The sequence below is a fragment of the Cibotium barometz genome, chromosome 16 (assembly GCF_041138505.1).
Source record: "Cibotium barometz isolate CiBa-2024 chromosome 16, ASM4113850v1, whole genome shotgun sequence".
Lineage (NCBI taxonomy): Eukaryota > Viridiplantae > Streptophyta > Polypodiopsida > Cyatheales > Cibotiaceae > Cibotium > Cibotium barometz.
The window spans coordinates 40,749,318-40,774,437 of NC_141061.1; positions in this window are offsets into that span (position 1 = coordinate 40,749,318).

Below are 25,120 nucleotides of genomic sequence, written 5' to 3' on the forward strand. Positions count from 1 at the left end.
ACCATTTCTTGAGTGAGAGAGAGAATTTACATAAAAATCATTAGAATTTAAACATAAATGAAAATTAACTTCAATAGCATTATGTAACTCTTCACTACTATTCAAACTTCAATAGCATTAAAAAAAAACCATAACAATTAAACTTCTCAAGCTTGAGAGGGGTTGAGAAGAGAGAAACATTGAGAAATTAAAGAAAGATCAATATTCACTAATTACCTTACAACTTGCTTGATTCTTTGTTCACGGTAGAGGCCCCCAACCAATCAATTGGTTAAGTATGTTGATGGAGCCACTAATGGGGATTGAAGAAAGAGGGAAGCTCCAAAAACTAGTGAATTATTAAATGAATTCACAGTTTCTGGCTTAGGTGGAGTAGAGTAATGATGCATAAACACTATATATTTTTCAACAAGGGGGAGGCTTCTATTTATAGGAAAAATTGAGCTCCTAACCAAACAAACTGATTCTAGAATTTTCTAAATCAGTTTGGTCAATATTTGACCATTTTTAGGTCAGTTAAGCTAACTTTTTGGAACTAGACTTAAATGAGGAGAGAGGAGAGATGAAATATCTCAATTTTTATGAGTTTAAAACTCATTCAAGCATGTGAAATATGCACCTCCTTTAAAGAACTCCCCTTCCTTACATATGTGTCAAAATGGAATCATTATACCCAAAATATCTCATATTTTTAATATTGCTCATAGTTTTTTACTAATAAACCTTGTACATTTTCAACTCTTCATCTTATGTGAAATATGCACCTCCTTTAAAGAACTCCCCTTCCTTACATATGTCATACTTTTAATATTGCTCATAATTTTTTACTAATAAACCTTGTACATTTTCAACTCTTCATCTTATGTGAAATATGCACCTCCTTTAAAGAACTCCCCTTCCTTACATATGTCATACTTTTAATATTGCTCATAATTTTTTACTAATAAACCTTGTACATTTTCAACTCTTCATCTTATGTGAGCATTTACTCATTTTTGGGTATCTTCTTTTACAAAATTGGATTTATCTCCTCTCTACACATAGATTGATGCTATTGGCCCATAGGAACCTTAATTGGACCATAATCCAAAAATTTCTGAAAATCTAGACCCTTAGGCTAAGGTCCTTTATACACATTTCCGATTAATTCCAATTGCACATTGGAAAATTCTTTTTGAATTTTTGTTTCAGGGGAACTTATTTTAATAGGATGAGATATTTTTCTATCCAAAAATATTCAAAATCTGAATATTCTCTCTCTAGAATAATTTTTCTCTCTCTAGGCTAAAATAGTTAGCAATAGGGTCTTTATATTTCTGAAGAGGGTTGATTACAGGGGAAGATACTAGACATCAAAAAGGGTTGGGAGAGGAATCTTACATTCTACCCCACTTAAAAAAACGCGAGATGTCCTCATCTCGCAACTTGTGATAATTTCGCAAGATTCACGAATATGAGACTTAGAGAAAAATTTTAATCAAGATTAACCATCAAGATAAGTCTTAAAGAGAGCAAGATTCAAAATACGAACAAGATTTAAACTTTATTCATTCTCGGAACTTATACAGTAAAGATAGAGGAACTCTTTAAACTTCCATAAGCCCGTCCATCATATGGTCACAAAAGCAGTCCTCACAAGCTGCACAAGTATAAGGTAACTCATCTATGGGAATGATTCTGTGGGTTATTGCTGCGCCTATCTCAGTGGTATGAGGTGTTCTAACAAAAGGACCTCTGAGAGGTAAGCCGAAAACGGGGTAAAGGCATATCTTCTCATGAGGAAGAAAACACGCCAGTAAGAAGACCCGCTCAGAAAACCCAGGATGCCTTGATCTCATGACGCAGTAGTATCGGGGACCCAAACCCAAAGCTTCAATAACCATGGCCAAGCGGACATTGTTACGAAAGTGCTGCTGACCCCAGGGTGTTACCCTAGTTATGTTTTGATAGGTCCGCCATTTGGTTTGCGCTACAGAAGTTCCCAAGTGAGGAAAAAGTGAGCGCTCATACTGCTCTATAAAATCCTTCTTTACAGATTCACTTGCGTCTTGAAGGTGAGGAATCATTATGGATAAAACTAGTTCTTGTTGCCAAGCCATGAAGGAGATTAAGAAAGAAAGGAGATCGATGGAAGTAAGATGACTGTGAGCGACAAGTAAAAGTTACGACTTATATAAAGGAAGGAGCTAGCGTAACTTAGAAGCCAACGGTAACTTGCCACTGAAGTTTTACCGTCTTTCCATGATTTGGGTTTGGCACAATTTTCTATAGAAGGCATTAAGAACTTTGAGATGAGGAGATAAAAGAAGTTCGTAAGCTAAATCACCTACTTTCTTTGGTCCACAATATCTGGGAGATAACTTCTTATACTTCCCAAGAGATAAAGAACTTCTTTTGGGCCGTACTCGAGACCAAAACCTTGATATCCAAAACATCGATTCTCACTTCTGAACTCGTTGTTCTGAATCCTTAAAACAGGTGGGACTCTTGAGAAGTATTCAGGAAAAAGGTTCTTCCTTTTTTTAAACAGAATCTTTCTTTTATTTTAGAGAGAGAATAATTATAAGATCAGAAAGGGAGATTCTTACTCCTGTATACCTCTAAGACTGGGGGAGGAATCTTACACATTCCTTCATCGGAGTATTTATGGCATCATTGGCAACGAGAACGCTCACCACCTGTTCACTCAGGGGCCTTCTCGTCGCTCGATAGTTCCTAGCTCATAGTACCCGGCAAATATTCACTTATAAAAATCAAGATGGAATCCTCGTTGAAGATCAACAAGATTAATTAACAGATCCATATAAGAGAGCTATGGACTCATCAGTTGAGGACCAGCAAGGTTAATCAACCAGATCCATACTCGGTTTCAGAAAACAACTCTTACTCCTTATTCCAATATCTTCCACGATGCACGTGTGAGTATCTTCGGCGACCCAGAGCCCGAACACCGTATGGTCAGCACCCTCTAGGATCCTTCGTCGTCGTAGGTCACCTAGCGCTTCACTCATAGGCCGCTTCCTTGGTCCCTCATCCACCGTACCAGAAGCTTACCATTTAAATCGAACCGAGGCTAGTCAAGACCTCGGCCGACCTTGCTACGCGAGACGTCCTCCATTGACTCTCCATCCTCAGAAGTTGCAACTTTATCAGTTAAGTCTCCACGACCTTAATCACAAGACGGTCAAAATGCTTCCCCAGCATTCTTGACATAAAACAGTCATTTACAAATAGGTCACAATTACAGTTTCTATATTGAACTCTCATCTTTCCATATTATCCCTCATCAGTCCACATTACTTATTCCACATTCCATTCATATATGTACTCATTCTCATCCAATCACATGATTTTCCATCTCATCACCTCAGATTCATTCACATCACATATCATATATTCACATCCCAATTCACATGTCATCACATCTCATCCATTCACTCATATCGAGCGATGACACATCATTTCACATACACATTCGCATTCATTATTCTACATACACATCCACAGTTGTACATCCACATCATACATCTAGTTCCACATCCGCATTCATACACACATCCATATCCACATCCATACATCCACATCCACATTCATACATCCATATCCACATCCACATCCATACATCCATTTCCACATCCACATACATACATCCACATCCACATCCACATCCACATCTACATCCATACATCCACATCTATATCCATACATCCATTTTCACATCCTCATTCATACATCCACATCCACATACATACATCCATACATCCACATCTACATCCATACATCCATTTTCACATCCACATTCATACATCCACATCCACATCTGCATCTACTGAAAGAAAGTAACAGGGGTGGGTTAGTCCCTCACCAAGGGAGTGGCTCATGAAGGAGTCACCACTTAGCATCTCACGGGAGAAGCTCACCATTGATTCTTGGAATAGATAACATTATCATGAATGAGCCATAATCCCATTTACATTGGTATTTATACTCCACCCAAGAGTTCACACCTACTTACTAGCTGTCCATGGCCTTGGGCCCATAATGCTTTCTTACAAACCATCCCTTCCCCAATGGTTTCGTCCTCAAAACCTCAAATGAATACCCCAAATTTGGAGAAGAATGTTCCATGTGGCTGAATTTACACCAACCCATATTGCTCTATCAATGCTTCATATCCCTCCAATGCTGAAATAGGTTGCCATGAAGCTTCTTCCTTAGGTAAACCTTTCCATTGAACAAGATACTCCACCAAGGTACGAGTGCGAAGTACCTTTTTCCTTGTACCCAAGATAGCTTCTGGAATGTATTCAATCATTCCCTCTTCATTCATTGGTGGAGGTAACTCATCAACCATTTGATCGATCATACCCACATATCCTTTCAAGTGAGAGACATGAAACACATCATGAATCTTTGTTGTAGATGGAAGTAAGAGTTGATATGCAACCTCCCCAACTCTTCGTATCACTTGATAAGGACCATAATAGCGATGAGCTAGCTTGGTGTTGGTGCTTCCCTTCAAAGACGCATATCTTGACTTTGGTATTCTCAAAAGAACCCAATCTCCCACTTTGAATTCCAATGGTCTTCGATGAACATTGGCATATTGTCTCATTTTCTCTTGTGCAACCTTCAAATTACTTTTGCATTGTTGCAACAAAGCTTGCATCCTTTCAGCTTCCTCCTTGGCATTATGGTTAGAAGTCTCATATGTACCCACCAACATAGGCAAATTGACCTTGTAACCATATAAAGCCTCAAAGGGTGACATGCCAATGCTCACATGATATGTTTGTTGAGTTGTAAGCAAACTCAGCCAAAGGTAACCAATCATCTCATGTGCTTTGAGTATCATGACAATAGTGGCGTAGATATGTTTCCACCCATTTGTTTACTCTTTTTGTTTGACCATCGGTTTCAGGATGATAGGCGGTGCTTGGAGTAAGCTTGGTTCCCATATATTCAAACAATGTTCTCCAAAAAGTGCTCATGAATTTGACATCGCGATCACTCACAATTTGTGACGGCATACCATGCAACTTGAAAACCCCATCAACAAATTGCTTGGCAACATTTTGGGCTGAATATGTGACCTTGGAAGGAATGAAATGGGCCACTTTGGTCAATCTATCCACCACAACATACAAGCTGTCCCACCCTTTCTTTGTGCGCGGAAGGTTAGTAATGAAATCCATTGATATATGACTCCATTTGCCTTCGGGAATGGGCAATGGCTGAAGCAAACCTCCCGGTTTATGTGTAGGATCCTTGTTCAATTGACATGACCGGCACCCACTTACATAAGCATGAATGCTCTTCCACATCCCCTTCCAAAAGAAACTTTTCCTTATTGCATCGAAGGTTTTGTAGACACCCAAATGACCAGCCATAGGAGTACAATGCATCTCTTCCATGATCTTCTTGATAAATGATGAAGTAGGAACCAAGTAGACTTTTCCTTTGTAGTAGAGGAGACCATTTTTCAGCTCATAATGGGGTAACTCTTCACATACACCTTGCTGTAATTTCTGCACTATTTGTGAGGTTTCTTCATCAAACAAGTACTCTTCTTGTATCTCCATGATCCAATCTTTATGCACCTCAGAAATAGCATACAATGAGCAGGCCCACATACGAGACAAGGAATCGGCAACCACATTTTCTTTGCCCTTTGTGTATGTGATTTCAAAATCATAGTTTTGTAGTGTTGCTACCCACCTTCTTTGCTTAGGAGACAAATTGGGTTGTGTGACGAAATACTTCAGCACCCTATGATCACTTCTCACATAAAAATGACTCCCATATAAGTAATGGTGCCATTTCTTGATAGCATGGAGTATAGCAATCATCTCTTGCTCATACACATGGAGTTCTCTTTCTTTGTCATTCAGCTTTCTACTTTCATAAGCAATGACTCCATGGTCTTGGTAAAGTACCGCACCAATCCCTCTTCCACTTGCATCCGCCGCCCTTATTGTGAAAGGTTTGGTGAAGTCTGGACATACCAAAATAGGTGCTGATGTGAGCATCTTCTTCATATCTTCAAAGCTTTTGTTGGCAATGGCATCCCAAAGGAAGGTTTCCTTCTTCAATTTATCCGTCATTGGGGCTGCAATTTCTGCATAGTGGGCAATAAAGCGCCTATAGAATGAAGATAACCCCAAAAATCCCCTCAATTGAGTAGTGTTTGAAGGAACCGGCCAATTCCTAATACATTCCACTTTCTTTGGATCCACACAAATGCCATCCTTGCTCACAATGTGACCCAAATATTCCACCTCATGTGCCATGAAGGTACATTTTGTCTCCTTAACATACAACTTGTTTTGCCTCAAGACCTCCAAAACCTCTTTCATGTGCTTCAAATGCACTTCCTCATCTTTGCTATAGATAAGTATGTCGTCAAAAAAGACCAATACAAACTTGTAGAGGAAAGGTTGAAGCACTTTGTTCATCAATGCTTGAAAAGTTGCCGGTGCATTGCATAATCCAAACGGCATAACCATGAATTGGTAAAGACCCCTTTCTGTACGAAATGCTGTTTTGAACTCATCACCACTTTTCATCCTTATTTGATGGTATCCGGAATGCAAATCAATCTTTGAAAAGCATGTGGCACCCTTCAACTTATCCAAAAGATCATCCACCCTTGGTATTGGAAATCGATTTTTGATGGTGATCTTATTCAAATCACGGTAATCAATGCACATGCGAAAAGTACCATCCTTTTTCTTCACAAGTAGCACCGGAGAAGCAAAAGGAGATTGACTTGGTTCAACCCATCCCATGTCAATGAGTTCTTTGACTTGCTTTGCCACCTCTTCCTTTTCAACCTTTGACAAACGATAGGGAGGCTTGTTGATTGGTTTGGCATTTGGTTCCAAATCAATAGCATGATCAACACTCCTCTTTGGCGGCATTGATTTTGGCATGGTAAACACATCTTCATAATCCTTGAGTATCTTAACCATGTCCACATTTTCGATGCAATCCTTTTTGCTATTATCTTCCTCTTTGCAAAGCTGTAGTACATAAACATAGCCCTCTTTCTTGAACTCTTTCTTCATTTGAGTAGCATTGATCATGAAGAGCTTGGATCCTTGCATTCCATTCAATGTAATAACCCCTCCATGATGCACAAAACTCATGAAACTTTTCTGTAAGTTCATGGTAAAAGAGTTCAAAGTGGACAGCCAATCACATCCAAGTACTATGTCAATTGGTCCCAACTCAATCACCAAAAGATCAACTTTGCAAGAGTAGTTCTTGGACAACTCCAATTCTGTACTTTGACACTTCATATTGCAACCCATTGAATCACCATTGGCCACTTGCACCATGTGCTTGTTTGGTAAAGAAGTTGGTTGCATTTTGAGAGTGTTCAAAGACCTTTTATTGACAAAACTATGGGTGCTTCCAGTATCAATGAGTGCATATGCTGTTCTCCCATTCACCTTGAAATTCAATCTCAATGTGTTGGCACCCTTACTTCCTGCATAAGCATCATGAGAGATTGTACACAAGGTAGTATGTGCACTATTGTTTTCATTCCACACGCATAGAGGCATCCCATCATCCATTTTGTCATGAGCAAACTTTAGTTTCCCACCCGGATCAAAAGGAAACTCGGGATTTTCTTCATCAAAACCATCATCATGAGAACCTCCACCCTCATGAGGATCTCCCCATCCTAAGGCATCATTGCATTCAAGGAATTCCTCCTCCTCATGATTAGCATTATCCTCAGTGATAATGTAGCTTATGGAAATATCCTTGGATTTGCATACTTTGAAGTGATCCTTGTTCCATTTTTCTCCACATTTGAAACATAGACCTTTGAGTCTCATTTCATGCAAACGGTCCTCCTTGATAACCTTGCTTTTTGAACCCCCATTTGCTGGCTTGGACTCATTGTATGTAGCTTTGCTGGATATAAATGGTGGTTTAAATGGAAGTCTATTAGACCCTCTACCATACACGGTAGGAAATCTTGGAAGATTAGGTCTTGTGTTTGCATGAGAACCCATGTCAGTCCTTGTGATCACTTCCCCTTTGATATTCCCTTTGCTAGCCCACTTTGTCAAGTACTTCTCTTCATGAATTTCTGCAAGCATCATTGCCTTCTTCAAAGTGGCGGGTTCATGAGACTTGACATCACCACCAATAGGAGCTTTCAAGCCCCTTATATACTTGACAACAAGATAATGCTCATCAAAGTCGTCCAAGTATAATAGAAGCTTTAGAAACTTGTGAGAGTATTCCTTCACGGTAGTGATTTGCTCTAGCTTGTCCCATTCCACAATGTGATTGTCCCTTTGCATGCGAGAAGTAAACTCTTCTGCCATGTCATTCTTGAATTCTTCCCAAGTAGTGATGACATAACCATGAGATTGCTTCCTCCTCCACCAAGTGTGAGCAAAACCTTCAAGATGAAGTGAGGCAAAGTAGACTTTGGCAATCTCGCTCCTTGGGCTGATTTCGAAGTAGAGATCCATCTTGTTTGCCCACTCTTCAAAGTCTTCGATAGAATTTGATTCTCCTTTGAACTTATTAAATATGATTTTGTCCTTCACAGCATTGTCAAAATCACCATGCATTCTTGAACCCCTCTGTCGTGCTCTTGGATCATCAAATCCTCTTCCTTCACCCAAGTGTCTATGCATTTTCTCATCTTCCAATTGCCAATCACCTGCATCTTTAAATCCCTTCTGTTCATACCCTCTTCTTGCATCTTGCATAAAGGATGAAGTTCTTGGAATACTGGCATTGGATCTCTCATAAGAAGCATCACCCATAGGTCTCTTGCCCTTGTCCATGTAAGAAGAATGTGGCATCATTTGAGGTGGCATCATTTGTCTTACTTTGTTCTCTTCTGGCATAGAAGGCTTTCCATCATGTTTGGCATTATAATGTACACCATCCATTGCATTCATATCGGCTTCTTGGTTGAGCTTGAGAGGAGCCAATTCACTAATGGCTTTCTCCAAGTCTTTTAACCCTCTTTGCATCACGTCATCCAGGTAGTGGTGTCACTTGTCGAACCGTTCCATGAGGTGTTCACCAAATTGTTGTTGCCGATTTGTTTGGTTATTTTCAATCCTTTGAAACATACTCTCCATAGCCATTAACATCATGTCCACTGTTAGCGGAGTAGTTCCCAAAGATTGAGGCATTTCCACTGGCTGAGATTCATTTGGAGATGGTGCTTTTATGGTTGAACTTTCTTTATTCCTCGTTGATGAACTCGTTGCCATCATTGCTTCCGGTTGTCTTTGATCATTTTCATTCCGGGCTCCCTTGTTTTGACCTCCTCTAGTCATTTCCATGCGCGTAATTGAACCCTCCTTGCAAAGACCACTTACTTGATTTTTTTTTTCTCTATTCAAACGGTATCCGATTTGGGTGATCTTTATATTGACGCGAAGCTCTCGACGAGACAAATAAGAATCCCCAAAAACAGATCTGAAAAAGTCAACTGCCTTTGACCAGTCAACTGTACCGGTTGAAAGTCAACTCTTGATGTTAACCGCTCAATTCTTATCCGATTTGGGTGATCTTTATATCGATGCGAAGCTCTTGACGAGACGAGTAAGGATCCCCAAAAACAGATTTGAAAAAGTCAACAACCTTTGACCAGTCAACCGTTCTAACTGAAAGTCAACTCTTGACTTTGACCGCTTAATACTACTCCGATTTGAGTGATCTTTAGCTTGTTTGAAAGAGGTTTTTGGGTAGATTGAAGGGCTTTCTGGACAGATTTGAAAAGCTTTTGAAAAACCCTAGAAATTCAAGGATTTGTCCTGGCTGCAAGTAGGCAAATTTTGTAAAAATTTTGCCATAGTCTCCCCTCTTTTTGCACCAAATCTCAATCAAATCAAAGCATCTCAATCAAGTATTAAAGTCCTTATGCATTTGACCACTGTAAGCAAATCAATCCTCAATCATTTTTCCATCTAAGCATGTGACCTTATGGCATCAAATTTGTCCTTTTGCATAAGAAGTCGATGTAGAGGATTTGCTTGTTTGCTCAAGTCAAATGAAGTGGTCGATGAAGCGCGTCGATGCTTGCCGATCTCCCGGCCAAGCACTTCTCACCCCTTCACCAAGTTTACATCCAAGGTGAAGGTTGAGGCCATTTCTTTACCACCAAGTACCTAATCCTCTTCCTTACCGCGTTACCCGGCACTAACGGCAAGGAAGATTCAAGACATTCTCCCCTTGGCCTCTTCTCCAAATGCCAAGGTACCCTTACTTCATTCTATATTCTAGGAATAAAGTGGGGTACAATCGTGAGTGAAATGTGGTTACAAGCTCAAATGAATGAGTAGAGTTGACTTACAATTGATTTATAGCATGACTCATGCTCATTCATATCATAATACATGGTTCATAGTGCTTCCTTCATCACATCCACTCATGGCAATGTCAATACATTTCCACATACATCAACAACATCCAAGTGTCACGAAGCGGTGATCTCGGGTCGCGTTCTGGGCGCGAGTTCCCGCTCGGGACTAGAAAATCCAGTAGAAAAGTGAAAACAGAGAGCACTTGCTGAATCTTGCACCTCAAGACCTATAGCTCGTCTCGAAGAGGACGACGAGCCGGTCGTTTTGAGTACTAGAACTCCAAAAACGGAGTTTGTATGAGAGAGTTATGACCAAAAACGTGCAACCGGCAATGGAAAACGGTGTCACCAAAAAGTGGGCTTCCAACCCAAAGCATTTTATTCAATCCCCCAAATGTGCCAAAAGCTATGCTCACTTATGCCAATATGCAAGGCATAGCATTGAATGGCTATGTGTAGCATTCAAGCATTCATAATGCATAAAGAGCAGCATGAATGGCCATGATTAAAGTCCAATTTCTGAAAATTAGGATTTTATGTGTAATAAAACCCTAATTCACTCCATAGCTTGAAAGAATGCTTCAAAATTGTAAGGAAGTGATGGAGCAACTCACCAATGTCACCCGGGAAGCCTTAATGCTTGAATTTGTTGAAGGAGATGAAGATTAGGGTCACTTTGGTGAAAAACGTGGGCAGCTTTGGTAGTGATTTTCAGCCACATTGGGAGCCCCATTGCTCATGGAAAATAGGTGAAATACTTCATAAAACATTGCTAGATACATGAGAGACTCAATGCCCTTTGCTCATGTTGAGATTCCATGGCTAGGGTTTGCAAGAAAGCTCCCAAACAAAAAAACGTTTTTGATTAACAACTGCTAATCAAGATTAGAAATTTTTCCCAATTTGGTCCACTCATTCAAAAAAAATAGGTCCATGTGCTCAGATTTGAACCACAAACTCTACCTTAGCCATATCCCCTTCCCCCATGAATCAAATGAAGCAGAAATTTCACGAAATGAGAAGAAGAAAAGAAAAATTACTAATCATGGATCAAAAGCCATGCTCTGATACCAATGAAAGAAAGTAACAGGGGTGGGTTAGTCCCTCACCAAGGGAGTGGCTCATGAAGGAGTCACCACTTATTAGCATCTCACGGGAGAAGCTCACCATTGATTCTTGGAATAGATAACATTATCATGAATGAGCCATAATCCCATTTACATTGGTATTTATACTCCACCCAAGAGTTCACACCTACTTACTAGTTGTCCATGGCCTTGGGCCCATAATGCTTTCTTACATCTACATCCATACATCCACATCCACATCCACATTCACATTCATACATCCATATTCACATTCACATCCATACATCCATTTACATCTATCTGATTCCTATCACATCTTATCACATCTATTTATAGAATGTAGGAGAATTCTATTTTTTTATATAAAGATTCTTTACGCATCTAATTAGGCATAAAGATAACTTTAGTAGGAATAACACTTTTATAAAAATCCTTTTATGCATCTATTTAGGCATAAGTTCAATTTGAAGGAAAATAACACTTTCAAATTAAAAATAAACCTTTTATGCATTTTACTATGCATAAATTCTATTTTAATGAGAATAACACTTTCAAAATAAAAATAAATCTTTTATGCATCTAACTATGCATAAATTTAATTTCAATGAAAATAATACTTTCGAAATAAAAATAAATCTTTTATGCATCTTTCTATGCATAAAATCAATATTGATAAGAAGAACTCTTTTGAATTTTAAAAAAAATTCTTTATGCATAAAATCAAAATTGATGAAAATAACTCTTTTGAATTAAAAATAAAATTCTTTATGCATCTCTTTATGCATAAAATCAAAATTGATGAGAATAATACTTTTGGATTAAAATAAATTCTTTATGCATCTTTCCATGCATAAATCCAATTTAGTAGGAATTATACTTTTAGAATAAAAGAATTTCTCTTATGCATCTAATTTATGCATAAATTCCATTTATGATGAAAATCATACTTTTAATATAAAAAAATATCTTTTATGCATATGTTTATGCATACAAATCATTTATGATTTGAAAATCACTCTTTTAATATAAAAGAATTTCTTTTATGCATCTATTTATGCATATAAATCATTTATGATGAAAATCACACTTTTAATATAAAAAATATCTTTTATGCATACAAATCATTTATGATGAAAATCACTATTTTAATATAAAAGAATTTCTTTTATGCATCTATTTATGCATATAAATCATTTATGATAAAAATCACACTTTTAATATAAAAAATATCTTTTATGCATACAAATCATTTATGATGAAAATCACTCTTTTAATATAAAAGAATTTCTTTTATGCATCTATTTATGCATAAAAACCATTTATGATGAGAATCACGCTTTTAATATTAAAAAATATCTTTTATGCATATGTTTATGAGTACAAATCATTTATGATGAAAATCACTCTTTTAATATAAAAGAATTTCTTTTATACAATTATTTATGCATATAAATCATTTATGATGAAAATCACACTTTTAATATAAAAAAATATCTTTTATGCCTATGTTTATGCATACAAATCATTTATGATGAAAATCACTCTTTTAATATAAAAGAATTTCTTTTATGCATCTATTTATGCATATAAATCATTTATGATGAAAATCATACTTTTAATATAAAAAATATCTTTTATGCATATGTTTATGCATACAAATTATTTATAATGAAAATCACTCTTTTAATATAAAAGAATTTCTTTTATGTATCTATTTATGCATATAAATCATTTATGATAAAAATCACACTTTTAATATAAAAAAATATCTTTTATGCATATGTTTATGCATACAAATCATTTTGTGATGAAAATCACTCTTTTAATATAAAAGAATTTTTGTTATGCATATAAATCATTTATGATGAAAATCACTCTTTTAATATAAAAAAATATCTTTTATGCATATGTTTATGCATACAAATCATTTATGATGAAAATCACTCTTTTAATATAAAAGAATTTCTTTTATGCATCTATTTATGCATAAAAATCATTTATGATAAAAATCACACTTTTAATATAAAAAAATATCTTTTATGCATATGTTTATGTATACAAATCATTTATGATGATGAAATCACTCTTTTAATATAAAAGAATTTCTTTTATATATCTATTTATGCATATAAATCATTTATGATGAAAATCACACTTTTAATATAAAAAAATATCTTTTATGCATATGTTTATGCATACAAATCATTTATGATGAAAAGCACTCTTTTAATATAAAAGAATTTCTTTTATGCATCTATTTATGCATATAAATCATTTATGATAAAAATCACACTTTTAATATAAAGAAATATCTTTTATGCATACAAATCATTTATGATGAAAATCACTCTTTTAATATAAAAGAATTTCTTTTATGTATCTATTTATGCATAAAAATTATTTATGATTAAAATCACACTTTTAATATAAAAAAATATCTTTTATGCATACAAATCATTTATGATGAAAATCACTCTTTTAATATAAAAGAATTTCTTTTATGCATCTATTTATGCATAAAAATCATTTATGATGAAAATCACACTTTTAATATAAAAAAGTATCTTTTATGCATATGTTTATGCATACAAATAATTTATGTTGAAAATCACTCTTTTAATATAAAATAATTTCTTTTATGCATCTATTTATGCATAAAAATTATTTATGATGAAAATCACACTTTTATAATCAAAATAATAATTTTAATATACTTCCTTCTAAGCATGGAATTTAATTCTAAAGAAAACACTTTTTTAATAAAATATTTTTTGTATGCATTTTCTTATAACTAAGATGAAAATTAACACTTTAAGAATACATATACGATGGGAATTACTCTTTTTGAATTAAAAAAATTAAAACTTATTTTTCACAATTTTAAAAAATTTTCCCATAACCTCCTTTGTATGGCTGACCATTTTTTAATTTTTAATTCTCTAAAATTAATTGGAAGTTCACCAAGAGTATTTAAATCATTCTAATGTAAACATTTTCTACTTATGAAAGTGAAACATTATGAAAAACTTGATTTTATCCATTAATCATTCATCTAGGATAAAGAATGGTTGGATTTACTAAAGAAGAGAGGGAAATGCCTTTTTTCAATGAGGCATAACATCATATTCAATTTAGAGAAGATAAAAATCATAAAAAAAAAACCATAAAAATTTAAGCATACATGGGAATTTATGTGAGCTTCCGGTACGGTGGATGAGGGACCAAGGAAGCAGCCTATGAGTGAAGCACTAGGTGACCTGCGAAGGATCCTAGAGGGTGCTGACCATATGATGCTCGGGCTCTGGGTCGTCGAAGATACCCACACGTGCGTCGTGGAAGATATTAGAACAAGGAGTAAGAGTTATTTTTTGAAATCGGGCGTGGATCTGGTTGATTGATCTTGCTGGTCCTCAACGGATGAGTCCATGGCTCTTTTATTTGGATCTATTGGTTGATCTTACTGATCTTCAACGGAGATTCCATCTTGATTTTTATAAGTGATTATATTGCCGAGTACTATGAGCTAGGAACTATTGAAAAGGCCCTTGAGTGGACAGGTGGTGAGCGTTCTGGTTGCCAATGATGTCATAGATACTCGGATGAAGGAATGATTGGAAATTAAGATTCAACCGGATATTTTGGAGGATCGTGATCAGTGATACTATGGTTTCATTAAATGATTGTTTTAAAGATGGCTGAATATGTGAAAAAGGCAATTTCATATTGGGTGTTTAAGTGGTGTGACTAGTTTTATGTTTGCATGAACATCCGACTAGGGGGCCTGGGAACTCTTTTCCCTGGTACCCGGGACAAAACCTAACCTAGATCCCTCACTACAGTGGTTGGGCGGTTGGCTAACCCATGGGACTGGTGGATGGGGTTAGGCTGGAATGATGGAACCATAAATCGAGACTCAATTTCTGTTTAGTTCAATAGATGAAGTAAATCCCGGACAAAAATTGTTCTATGGAAAAAGAATCAATGGCTGTGTCTCTCGATGAGGAAGAAAGTGTTGGTCTCTATGATCCAAGTGCAATCTGTCTCTTGATCTGACTATGGAACTTACGAGTTCGGTCAGATCAGTTCAGTTAGTTAAGGCTGTTTAGTTTAATAGATGAAGTAAATCCCGGACAAAAATTGTTCTATGGAAAAAGAATCAATGGCTGTGTCTCTCGATGAGGAAGAAAGTGTTGGTCTCTATGATCCAAGTGCAATCTGTCTCTTGATCTGACTATGGAACTTACGAGTTCGGTCAGATCAGTTCAGTTAGTTAAGGCTTTTGACTATGTTAGGGAAAAGTTATCCTGGTGGAATCGCCTGTGCTTTCCGGGCAAAGGAAGTTTTTTCAAGTTCGATTTTGGAAAAACCGATGGATTAGTCTCTTGTCAGAATATCCGTGGGCGAGGCCCCGAGTGTGGGACCCTGCCCCACGCAAGAAGTGCTACTTCTGCTGCTAGCACCCCAGAATTCGTTGCGCAGTGGGGTCAGGGATCTTACAGCATTGACCATAGTGAGACCTTTGCCCCCATATGTCGTATGACTACCACGTAAAGTATTATGACATTAGCACCACATAAAGGTTAGAATGTAAGTCAATTGAACATCAAAATTGTCTTTTTCAATAGTGATTCGCACATGAGGAGGTCTATGTATCTTAGCCCCATGGTTTTGTTCAAAAAGGTCAAGAATCAAAAGGATGCAAATTGAAAAAAATCTTTGTATGGTCTTAAGAAGGCTCCCAAAGCCTGGTATGTGAAGATACATGCATACTCGGTTGCACAAGGTTTTTACAATAGTCCTACTTGACAGTACCCTCTACATTAAGAGGACTAAAGATTAAATTTTGGTCATCATGCTATACATTGATGACATGTTGCTCGTCGCAGGCCCTATGATGATCATGTTTTAAAAATGTGAGATCTTGGCCAGTTACACTAATATTTTGGCACAATGTAATGATGGCATTATTATGCTGTTGACATAATACATAGAGGCATTGTTGAAGAGGTTCAATCTTGGAGACTACAAGCCTATTGCTACACTTATGAAACATGGTTTATGATTTATTCTTGAAGATGTAGGTGACCTTTTGATGCTGGCTAGTATTAAGAGGTTGTTGAATGCCTTATCTTCTAATGTAACTAAAGAGAGCGGGAGAGCAAGAGAGAACACACAGAGAACCAGAGAGCCAGAGAGCACACATACAAGATAAGGGGTTAATCCACAGTTATTGTGTGTGTTCCCCACTCACACTTGTATATAACTATAAGTGACATAAGTGACCGTTACAAGTGGGTACATGGCCGGACCCGCACAGCTAAGAGACAGCTATCTAACTAAGGCCCAGAGCCATTACCCCAACAACCTCCCACTTAAAGGCAATGGGCCTAAGGGGAGTGTGAGTATGTACATCAATGTACAACAATAGAAGAAGGTCACCTATCCAATACCCATGAGGTCTCGGCGTGTGCAAACCTCTCTGAAGCTAGACTCTTCGTAAGAAGATCTGCAGGATTGTCGTCCGTATGAATCTTGACAAGCTGGATGAGCTTATCACCAAGTACCTGCCATATGAAATGGTACTTGATATCAATGTGCTTTGTCTTGGCATGGAATACTAGATTCCAGGCCAACATGATAGCACTCTGGCTGTCGCAGTGTAGCACTGGAATCTCTTGTAACATACCAAACTCTGCCAAGAGACAAGAAAGCTATATGGCCTCCTTTGCGGCCTCCGTGGCTACAACATACTCTGCCTCAGTGGTAGAAATGGTAACGCAACCCTGTAGACGAGAGACCCACGAAATTGCACCACCTGTGAATGTGAACAAGTAGCCTGTAGTCGACTTCCTGCTCACTGGACAACCTGCATAATCAGCATCTACATACCCATGTACCGCTAAATCTGTCTTCCCATAGCATATGCACATATCCTGAGTGCCTTTGAGATACCTCATAACCCCTTTCACTGCTTCCCAATGCCGTTTGCCAGGATTCGCCATGTATCGGCTCACTACGTCTGGTCTAGTAGCAACCATGGTATATATCAAACAACCAACAACCGATGCATAAGGTATCTTGGACATTTCAGCCCACTCCTCATCTGATTTTGGACTGTCCTCTTGAGAAAGCTTGCAGTACGTAGGCAATGGTAGAAAGCGTCTTGGATCCAAGTTACGAAGCAAAATAACAGGAGCCTCTAACTTTAAAACCAAGCAGTGAGGTGGATATCCGTCCCGAAGGTCAATTGTGTTCAAAAATTCTGTGGAATATAGGAATGAATTTTCATCATTTTCAAGAATTGAATCTGCACTGAAACATTGCTTAGGCTCACCAGGCATTTCATCCATAGCTGTCTTATTCACAATATCCACTTGACTGTTTATTGGAGGAGCAAGGGGTGCTCCGGTCTCCGCCCAATTTGCCAATATCCTTCTTTAAATTCTTATAGATGTGCATTCATACATATGTGGATTGCAAGTCCTTCATCAAAATTTACTCATATAAACTTTCTCCCATTCATGTTTGGATCGACTCAATGTGCATGTCGCCTTGATGCCCATGCATTGCACATGCCATTGACACTCACAAGGGCATCTATGTGCACACCCAAACTCTTGGTATTCTAAAGAGTTACTTGGTGTAGTATTGACTTTAAGAGCTCCTTAATGTAGTAGTGAGGTAATGTGTAAGGTATATGGTTGCAAAAAGTTTCGACTATGTCAACCTCATGCCAGTTTTAAAGCATCTTAACCTAGTAGAGTTTAAGCCAACATTGCACCACAACTTGAGTTGCAATACTTTATAATTCATTCGCTCCTATACATGGTAATATTTTACATTTATTGATTTTGCATCAAGTGATACTTTTCATACTTAGTAATTATTAAAGCTTCACCTTGATTTTGCTCCTCTAGCAATTGGAGGAACTTCTCCATAGAGTCTTCTTCAGGTTTTAAATACCTTCTTTGTGACATCTTAAGGACGTAACACTGTTCCTCTCCTTGATTTCTATAGGCTATTGTGTTGGAGCTACACTTTTGAGCATGTGCTAGGGATTTTGCATAGAGGAGTTAGCATTGGTAGCATTGCCAATGGAAGCACAATTGCTTTACATAATCCTGGGTGTAAGTTGTTTGGCTACAAGCTACAAATGGGCACGATTGTGATCATATTCCTCAAGTTGATGATGGGTGAATGTTTCTTTCCTAGAGGTACCTTTCTTTGAATAGGGCCTATAGTTACGGCCCGATCTTGGTTTTGGTATCCGGCCTTGTGAGCTTATTGATCTACTCTTTGAAGTTGTGTGTTGACCTCTAGAGCTTTCACCATCCTGAATGTTTTCTTAGACATGTAGTAAGGTTTGTGTGTGAGGTTGATGTTTTCCTATGTACATGAAGCAGGGTTTATGTGTGAGGTTGATCATCTCTATATGTCATTCAGCTCAAACTGTTTTGCTACTCATATTCAGGGCAAAAGAGAGAGAGAGATGGCTCCAAGAAAAGCAGGAAAACAACAGGCAAAGACTAAGAAAGGTATATGATGTGAATAGCCAAGATTATTTTTAGATTGTGTTTTAATGTTTTAGATATGCTTACTTGGGCTCGGTGTGTTAGAGAACGAAATGAGCTTACCTCCTCCAACTCAGATGGAGATTCTTGAATCTAGTACTGGTCAAGGGGAGACCCATAGAAGGCTTCTTGGAAAATCTATTGAATTGGGATTGCTTGGTGATGTATTCATTAAGTTTTTTGTGCAACGCAATTCCTCTACCCCATTGGTCCCTTTATGCAGGCTGATTCCAAATGAAGCCATCCGTACAGTTTCTAGCCAACTTGACGTGTTTCGTGATTCCTTTGACTGCCATGGTTATGTCGAGGCATCTCCTCCTTTTTTAGTTTCACTTACACGTCCCAGAAGCTCTATGTATTTTGCAGTCACACAAATAGACTTGCAAGAATGGGGACCAAACTGGGTGGTACAACATGATAGATTTTGAGGATGAAATCAGAGGAACTGAGTGGGAGGATCTCAGTGTGGTAAGAAGTTTCTTGTTTGGGATGGCAATCATCATGTGAAGGCATGGATGTCTCGAGTGCGTGAAGGTATGTTCTTTTGAATTCCATAGAGTATTTTTGTGCAACATTAAAAGTAATATATTGTAATATCTTTATTTTGAGGATGAAATCAGAGGAACTGAGTGGGAGGATCTCAGTGTGGTAAGAAGTTTCTTGTTTGGGATGGCAATCATCATGTGAAGGCATGGATGTCTCGAGTGCGTGAAGGTATGTTCTTTTGAATGCCATAGAGTATTTTTGTGCAACATTAAAAGTAATATATTGTAATATCTTTATTTTGTTTTCTCTAGCTTGGTCTCAAAGCCCCTCATGCCATGTCCGGGTCAAATGTCAATTTGAATGGATGTCTCGAGTGCGTGAAGGTATGTTCTTTTGAATGCCATAGAGTATTTTTGTGCAACATTAAAAGTAATATATTGTAATATCTTTATTTTGTTTTCTCTAGCTTGGTCTCAAAGCCCCTCACGCCATGTCCGGGTCAAATGTCAATTTTTGGTTGTGGACAAGAAGCAAGAAGGAGAATTGCTATTGGCTTTACGATCTCAAAATAGTGAGTGATCTCTCTCTACTTGATTACGGACATTGTGAATTCATTGTTAAGTTCTTGGCTCATTGTGACTCTTTACAATAGATTGGTGCGCACTAGTGTTACACCCACATTGTCACATGATTGGCTCATTGTGACTCTTTACAATAGATTGGTGCGCACTAGTGTTACACCCACATTGTCACATGAGATCTTCATGTTTCAACGATTTGGAATGGTGGACAAATCATCCATATTGGACTACCTTGGTGAAGACGTAAGGAGGTGGGCTTTAATGGAGCTTAGTTTGGAGCGACGAAGTGGAGAGCAATGGTACAATGCTCCAGCTACAATCTTGGCACAGCTTGTGTGGAAGGTAGTGTTTGCATTTCCCATCTTTTATTAATAAACGGATTATCAATGTTTTTTAATCGTGTGAGTGATAATGAGTCCTTTTCGTTATACATAGACATCGTTTGAAAATGCGGTGAAGCAAGCTATATCATGCATTGATAGACATGCCATGGGGTTGCAAGAATACGAGACAAAATGTGAGAAAGCCACACGTGGTGTAGAGCAAACATTTTGAGATAGAGCGTACAAGATGCTCATAATTGCAAACCCATCCAATGGTGATGCATTCTTTCAACTCGTACATAACTATGATTGGTCTAAGAAGGGATTGGTTGCTCTGACCAAAGAAAAGCTCTACACAGTTGCCATATCTCGGATTTCAACTCAAAGGTATGTGACATGTCAATAAACCTCCCTTAACATAAACTAACCTTAACATCTAATCTCTTATGGTTTTGGTATGATGCTGAAATAGGAAGACGGAATTGCTTCAAATGCTTATGTGACTGGGAGGGCAAAGGACAAGGTAATTTTAGAGATGTTTGGGGATAACAAAAAAATGTTGCTGCATATGAAGAAAGAGTTGTATTGGGAAGAGCTAATAGGGGAGGCGGACTCTATTTTGGAGGGTTTATTGGTATATGATGATGTTATCTATGTCCCACCATTTATGCAATAACTAGATTATTCTAACTAACATGGTCTAATAACAAGCATATGATGCTAGCAAAGTAGATATGCTAACTAGCATGGTATGATAACTATATGATGCTAACTAGCATGGCCTAGTAACTAGATGATGCTTACTAGATGATGCTAACTAGCATGGCCTAGTAACTAGATGATGCTTACTAGCATGATGCTTACTAGATGATGCTAACTAGCATGGCCTAGTAGCTAGATGATGCTTACTAGATGATGCTAACTAGCATGGCCTAATAACAAGCATATGATGCTAGCAAGTAGATATGCTAACTAGCATGGTATGATTACTAGATGATGCTAACTAGCATGGCCTAATAACTAGATGATGCTAACTAGCATGGCGGCCTAATAACAAGCATATGATGCTAGCAACAAGTAGATATGCTAACTAGCATGGCCTAATAACTAGATGATGCTTACTAGCATGGTCTAATAACAAGCATGGTTTGATAAGTAGCATGATTTGATAAGTAGCATGTGCTAATAACTATATTATGCTAGCTAGCATGGTCTGATGACAAGCACGGTCTCACTAGCTTGTGATCCTAGCAAGTAGATGATGCTAACTAGCATGGTTTGATAAGTAGCATGTGCGAATAACTAGATTATGCTAACTAGCATGGTCTAACCAGCATGTGATGCTAGCAAGTAGATGATCTACGCTAGCAAGGTCTGATAACTAGCATGTGCTAATAACTAGATTATGCTAACTAACATGGTGTATGTGATGCTAGAGTAGATATGCTAGCTAGCATGGCCTAATAACAAGCTTGCTAATGACTAGATTATACTAACTAGCATGGTCTAACAAGCATGCTAATGACTAGATTATGCTAACCAACATGGTTTCATAACAAGCACAGTCTAATAATATTTACTGTTAGCTAACATGAAAATATGATACTTAACACATGATGCTTTGAAAGGCAAAGTGCTAACTAGCATTTCTTGATAACAAACAAGACAATGCTAATGCTAACTATCATTTGCTAGTTTTAGCACTTGCTATTAATTTTTAAAGCCAAATTAGGTGATGAGTGCACATGTTCGCCTAGACCTTAGATTTGTGAAATTTCACAAGTTGAGTTCTTCCATAGGTTCAAAGCAAAATATCCACACTGCAACATTAGGATGAGATCCTTTGAGATATTGAAGCCATTTTTCGTACGTCGGTTGAAGGACAGATACACATATTGCTGCGAATACCATGTGTAAATGTCTTTTCTATAGGACACATTGAACCACATGCGGTCTCATACCTTCGGGCTCCATGAAGCAGGATGCAATTGTACATGTGGCATTTGTTTCACAGGTGCTAGCACAAGCATTGGTTTCTTGGCTTTGCTTCACATTTTCAAAGGTGTCAAACATCTTTGGGGAGTCAATACTCTGCCCAAAGGAAAAAGATGCATCCTTCCACAACAAGAAGTGTTTAAATGGAGCATGGAAGAATTGTGGTGTGAAGAAGTTGGAAACATGCGTCTTAGGGACATAAGAGAAAGTTAAAACCATTACTGTAAAAGTATTTGAAGATGCCGAAGCAATGGATAAGCATGGAAAAAAAAAGGACCTTTTGAATAAAGACATGCAATGTTGGAAGTTTCAACTCTTGAAGACCAAGCTCAAGCTCTTTATTCTCAAGGAATGTATACTTAAATTTCCTGATGATGTGGTTATTTCAGTTGTAGATTTTGCAAAGAATTATGCATTCAAGGATAAAAATAAGATCCAATCCATGCACTGGCATTCAAGTCAAGTATTCATTTTCGTAGACATAACGTACTATCGGAAGGTAAGGCAAGTAGTCAAAACAATCCACTTCGTATTAGATGAAAAGGTGCATGACACATTGTTTGTCTAGCATTGCTTTATGTTGCAGTGTTATTGGCTACGAAGATAATGTGTCACTCTGAAACAACACTGGGTTTGGCCAGATGGTGTGGCCTCACAGTTCAAGGCTACAAGGCCTTTTTATTTTGTTGCAAGATATGCTAGACTGACGGGATGGAGATGAGTTGGTTCTTCTTTGAGATGAGGCATGGTTGGGGAGAGCATGACCATGTAGGAGTAGTGGTAAAAAGAACATTGACACATGAACAATTAAAGAAAAATGGGGCCACTTTAAAGTGTGTAGAGGATGTGGTTGGTTTTTTTCGAGCCAACTTGACTGAGGGAGCAACCACAACATATCCTTCAAAAGAAAGGGAATGTGCCCATGTGTTTTGGGAGATTAAATTAGAAGATATGAACAGGGAGGTTAAGTGGAGTTCTGCCACTATTGATAAGTCTCGCTCTTTGCATGAAAGTCACAACCCATGTGATCCGACTTTCCTTGCAACAAGATCATTGGCATGCTTTTGTGATGCATGCATGTATTCATGTTGGAACCATTACACATGTGCAGCGTTGGGATCATCACAATATGGTGCCATTGCTTGATGATGATGAGGTCCCTTAAGATGAGGTCATTGGATATGAGGAATTCACTTATGAAGGCGACTATGATGTGTTAAGCAGTGCTTTGTGTGTTGGTGATACTTTTGTAGTAGATCCAGATGCGACAACAATGATGAGGATGCAGATTTTTACCTTGTTAAGTGCATTGCAATAAAGGAGAAGGTAGAAAAGGGGTACATTGATGAATGGAAGAATGTAATTGACAAAGTTTCTTATGCTGTGCAAGAAGTGTATTACAAGCAAATAGATTCCCACTCTTTCAAACTAGATAACAAGCATCCCACTGTCCACATACTTTCAAATCTTGTACGTTGTATCCAGACACCCATGGAGCACATGCCAAAAAGGAGGCAAGTGTACACAATCACTCGAGAAAGTTATGAAGCAATCTATAACAGCATGCCCTTTGGGATTTGACATGTAACTTGATAGTTGTTAATATACTTTTGTTGATGCCTTATTTGTCAATTAATGGAATGCTAGTTAGTAGCTCAGGATTATGTTAATAGTTTTCTTGTTGACAATATGTAAGTAGCATACCTGTGACTTCTAACTAACACTGTGTGACTATTAACTACTAGCATACATGTGACTGCTAACTAGACCTGTGTGATTATTAACTAGCATATGTTCAAGAGAGTTGTTTCCAGACAGACTAATAACTAGCATATATTGCAGAGAGCTATTTCCAAACAGACTACTAACTAGCACAGTTAGCGATTACTAATTAGCACTTGTAGATTGTTAATTAGCACATGTTTTCAACACCTAAAGAGACTACTAATTAGCACCTGTGTGATTGTTAACTAGCATATGTTCCATAGAGCTATTTTTAGATAGACTGCTAACTAGCACATCTGTGACTTTTAACTAGCATATGTTCCAGAGAGTTGTTTCCATACAGACTGCTAACTAGCATATATTGCAAAGAGCTGTTTCTAGACAAACTGCTAACTAGCATAGTTAGTGACTACTAATTAGCACGTGTAGGCTGTTTATTTCAGCACCTTTAGATTGCTAATTAGTACCTATAGACTGCTAATTATCACATGTTATTGGAGATGATAACAATAAAATACTTGTAACAAAAATACACAAGTAACCATGCATACTATTTATAGACAAAAATATGTTCCATTTCAAACAATGCTTCGAATTACAAAATTTTTTATAATTACAAACAAGGTACTTCAATTACAGGGGTCCTACTTTTGTGGCTTTGATTTCATAAAACAGGCCATTTATACTTTTGTGGTTTCCTTTCCTCTTTGTTTCTCTAAGATATTTTGCTCTCCTCTTTGTTTTTGTGCTCACTCTCGCTCTCTTGTAACTCTTGTTCTTGCATTTGCCTTTCCCTCTCCACCCTTTCTGCTTCCATATTGGCTTCCATTTGCCGTCGATGGTTTTTTGCTCTCCACCTTGATTCATCTCGCACTCTTGTTTCATATTCCACACAACCGATCACTACATCTAAGAATTTATCTTCTCTTAGTTCAAAGGTTTGCAAGCATTTACTCATGACGATCCACATTTTGTAGCCACAAAAATAGCGAATCTTTTAATG